The 4,583-nt window shown below is 49.7% G+C and overlaps 1 long non-coding RNA gene across 1 annotated transcript in view; it reads left to right on the top strand.

Moving 5' to 3' along the window:
• The window catches only part of LOC112074626 (uncharacterized), a 62,755-nt gene extending 60,480 nt beyond the window's left edge, over nt 1-2,275 (top strand). Inside the window, exon 3 of the long non-coding RNA XR_011477050.1 lies at nt 2,200-2,275. This is a non-coding gene — a long non-coding RNA (uncharacterized lncRNA). The remainder of the gene's footprint in view (nt 1-2,199) is intronic.
• Nucleotides 2,276-4,583: the final 2,308 nt, after the last annotated feature.

Genomic DNA, 4,583 nt, shown 5'->3' with positions numbered 1-4,583 from the left:
ACCAGCTGCCCGTCTCTTCGGGGGTCCCAGCGCCCGGTCTCTTCGGGGTCCCAGCGCCCGGTCTCTTCGGGGGTCCCAGCGCCCGGTCTCTTCGGGGGTCCCAGCCCGGTCTCTTCGGGGGTCCCCAGCCCGGTCTCTTCGGGGGTCCCAGCGCCCGGTCCTCTTCGGGGTCCCAGCGCCCGTCTCTTCGGGGGTCCCAGCGCCCGTCTCTTCGGGGTCCCACGCCCGGTCTCTTGGGGTCCAGCGCCCGGTCTCTTCGGGTCCCAGCGCCCGGTCTCTTCGGGGTCCCAGCGCCCGGTCTCTTCGGGGGTCCCAGCGCCCGGTCTCTTCGGGGGTCCCAGCGCCCCCGGTCTCTTCGGGGGTCCCAGCGCCCGGTCTCTTCGGGGGTCCCAGCGCCCGGTCTCTTCGGGGGTCCCACGCCCGGTCTCTTCGGGGTCCCACGCCCCGTCTCTCTCGGGTCCCACGCGCCGGTCCTTCCGGGTCCCAGCGCCCGGTCTCTTCGGGGGGTCCCAGCGCCCCCGGTCTCTTGGGGGGTCCCAGCGCCCGGTCTCTTCGGGGGGGTCCCAGCGCCCGGTCTCTTCGGGGGGGTCCCAGCGCCCGGTCTCTTCTCCCATCTCTCCGTATGACTGGTTCTCCCCAACCACCTGTAGATTCTCCCATGACATTCTCTGTGTCTGTCCTGACCTACTAAACCCCGGACCTAAACCTACTGTGTACACTTCAACTAGTCCTGTCACTATGCCGTTTCACAATCCTCTACATGTCGTATGTAGTCTGCCTGTCCTGACTTGACCTTTCACCTGTTGTCTCACAGACATCTATATCGATACGCGTTTGATTTGTTTATGTAATATTTTCTATTTATTTAATTTAGTGTTTTAAATTGTGTATAATTGTATTTTATGTGTTCCCCCAGGGCACTTTTGTAAATGTGTTTTCCGTGGTTAAATACAAGTTTAATAATAATGAATCTCACCCGGTATGAGCGCCGTCCTCGGTCACTGCTCTCTCTCATGTTTTCTAGTCCGTAGTTCTGTTCTGACATGGCCTACTAAATCGTACGCTCTCAGCAGTTCTGACCTGAATAGCTCGGCGTATAGCCTCGTTATTTCCTCGACGTGTATTAACTTGAATCCCAGGACGGTGATGAATCATTATGAAATTGCTGTTTTATGATTTTTTTTTTTTTCTCCCTCTTTGCTGGGAATTCAAACCGGTTTTAAACCTGATTCACGCAATGTGTACTGATGCACGCTGGTTGTTTACCTTTAGCCAAAAAACAATTTATTTATAAATTAGTGCCTTCAAAAAGTATTCATACCGCTTGAATTTAAATTTCGATTTTTGTATCACACAATACTCCATAATGTTTTTTTGACATTTTTACAAATTTATTAAATTAAATTAATTTATTTATTTATGTGTTGAAATGTCTTCAGTCAATAAGTATTCAACCCCATTGTTATGGCAAGCCTAAACATGTTCAGGAGAAAACAACATTTTAATTTAACAAGTTACATGATAATTTGCATGGACTCTGCGTGCCGTAAGTATTTAACAGGGTTTTAGAATGACAACAAGCTATGAAGGAAAAACTCCCGGCGTTTTGGTGCAGACTTGTTGTTTCAAAGGGATCAGTTTGAGTAAGACGAGGCGCAGATTCCCTCCTCTTCATCACATAATGATTAGTTATTAGTGATGAAGGTGATTTTTGTAGATCAATGATTCTGCACAGGTCTGACAGCAATGTAGTCCATCTCAAACACACACACACACACACACACATTGGTTTCCGTATTAGATAGTGTTGCAGTCCCAGTGTCGGACGAGTTGGAACGCACCACAGTGTACTCGGTCGGTGGGCGTCCTTCCAGAAAAGTCTTTACATGTCTATTGTCAAGGACTGCAGCTATCAGGGACACTAGATAGTATATTAGAGCCCCGTGTCAATTTACACTAGAGAATGTTTGTTTTAGTGCCAAGTGTTGGTGTTGGTGTTGCTACTTACTATCAATGTTTTGGTTCAGAGTTTCTCTTTGATGTTGTAGTTTGGTTAGGGCTGCAATATTCTGGTAACTTTACCAAGGTTAGCCTGTTCAGGAATCACGGTGGGAAGAGTTTTAGTATGGGGAGGAAGGGGAAAAAGCAGCTGTGTTTGGTTGATGTTGTGTTGACTCTGGTCTCTCCATCTTCCCCCAGAGGTCCTACACGTTGATAGTGGAGGCCTTGGACGCGAACAACGATACCAGCGGTGAGTAGCTCTGTCCTGCTGGCTCTCTCTGTCCTGCTGGCTCTCTCTGTCCCGCTGGCTCTCTCTGTCCTGCTGGCTCTCTCTGTCCCGCTGGCTCTCTCTGTCCCGCTGGCTCTCTCTGTCCCGCTGGCTCTCTCTGTCCCATGGGAGAGATGAGGCCGTCAGTGTGTTTTTAGACTACGTTAGAGCAATGGTAGTGGGGTGTGGGGCAGAATAGGAGCCTGTGTTTTTACTGAGGTAGAATGGCTGGCCTTGGGCGGAATAGAACCCGTGTTTTTACTGTCGGATGCAGCTTGGCTGGGGGGGAATATGAGCGCTGTGTGAGATGGTAAAACTGTCAAGATTGGGGGCTTGGCACGTGTGAGAGACGGAACTAGAAAGCGGCCTCAATGGTGTGAGCTTTATTTGTGTGTAAGATGGCGTGGCATGGGGGATAGATGGACTGTGTTTTATGCACACTGCAAGATGGCATGAGAAGAGAGGACACTAAGAGCACTTGGGGTTTTGTAGTTTAAACTTGTGACAGTGAGCTTGGAACTCTGAGGGAGATTAGACTGCCTGATGGAGGCTGGGGTTGTTGAAACTGTAGAGGCGCGTGGTCATGCAGGGAAATACAGACTGCTGTTTTCACAGAGCTAGACTATTGGCGTATGGACTAGGGAGGGATATGGAGCCATGATGTTGTTTACTGTGATTTAGACTGGCTGGCTGGGGAATAGAGCCTGTGTTTTACTGTAGATGGTGGCTGGGGGAATAGAGGCCTGTGTTTTATGGAGGCTGGTGAATAGGCTGGCTGTGAGGCGGAATAGAGCCTGGTGTCTGATGTACTGTAAGGATAGCATGGCTGGCGGGAATAGAGAGCTGTGTTTTACTGTAAGATGGCTGGCTGGGGGAATAGAGATCCGGGTGCAGTTGTTTTAACTGCAGAATGTGGTGCATTGGCTACTGGGGGACCATAAGCGAAGCCGTGGTTGGTTTATGGAGTAAGCACTAGCATGATGGGTTGTCCAGGTGACTGTAGATGGGCCAAGCATGGGTAAATAGACGACCTGTGTTGGTTGTTACTGTAGGAGTCAAGGATTGGCTGGAGAGGGGACTAGACGCAGCGTGTGTTTTACTGTAAAGTAGGGTTAGGCATTGGCTGAGTGGGGAAATCAGAGGCCTGATAGAACGCGTGTTTTTACTGTAGATGGTGCAGTCGATGGTAGGGGCCGGAATAGAGCGCTGATGGTAGTTTGTCTTTACTGTGTTGAGATGGCTGGCTGGCAGGGAGATTAAAGAGAAGACAGCTATGGTTAATGTCGTAACGCGTGTATGAAAGAACCTGGCTGGCTGGGGAGAGAACGCTATGGTATTTGAGCCTGTGTTTTACTGTAGATGGCTGGACTGGTGTGCGGGGGAGATAGAGAAGCACTAGATCGGTCTAGTTACATCGCTGTTAGAGTGACCATTTGTGGGCTGCTTGGCCTGGGGGAATAGAGTGTCACTGTGTATTTAACACTGTAGACTGGCTGGCTGGGGAAATAGGAGTACGCCTGAGTGGTAGATTATACGGTTAAGATGGACTTGGCTGGGGGGAATAACCCGAGCCTGTGTTTTTACACGTGGTAGCAATGGTAGGCATGGCTGGGGGGAAAATAGAGACTGTGTTTGTACGTGTGAGAGGCTGGCGTTGCGAGGGAATGAGAGGCTGCAACGCATGAGGAAAACTCAGGTGTTTTAACAGTTAGATTGGCTGGCTGTGGGGAATAGAGCCTGTGTTTTTACTTGTGAGATGGGATGGGCTGGGGGAATAGAGCCTGTGTTTTACTGTAATCGAAAAAGTGTTAAACAAATAAAAAAAAATTTTATATTTATGAGATTTCTTCAGAAGTAGCCACCCCTTTGGACTTGAGACAAGCTTTTGCAAACACACTTGGCATTCTCTGTCACCAACTTCGACCTGGAATGATTTCAAAATGAGTCTTGAGGAGGAGTTCCCACATATATGAGCACAGTTGTTGGCTGCTTTTCTTCACTCTGGGCAGTCGCGACTTCATCGATTTCCCGCAACCATGTCAATTGGGTTGAAGGTCGGGGGGGGATTGATGGAGCGCCCAGGTCAACATTGCGTGATCAAGCAACTCCAGTCATCTCCTTCTTGGTTCAAAATAGGCCCTTATCACAGTCTGGAGGTGTGTTGGGTCATTGTGACTGTTGGGAGGGTAGCGTTGTGTGCAGTAATACACAGGAAGAGAATTCAGCTACCAATTTTCGCTTTTCTCCCTCTCTCTCTCTCTGGTCCTCTCTCTTCAATGTCTCTCTCTCTCCTCTCTTCTGCCTGCTGTCCTCG

This window comes from Salvelinus sp. IW2-2015, unplaced genomic scaffold (assembly GCF_002910315.2).
Source record: "Salvelinus sp. IW2-2015 unplaced genomic scaffold, ASM291031v2 Un_scaffold2724, whole genome shotgun sequence".
Lineage (NCBI taxonomy): Eukaryota > Metazoa > Chordata > Actinopteri > Salmoniformes > Salmonidae > Salvelinus > Salvelinus sp. IW2-2015.
This window is presented reverse-complemented; position numbering and strand designations above follow the sequence as displayed.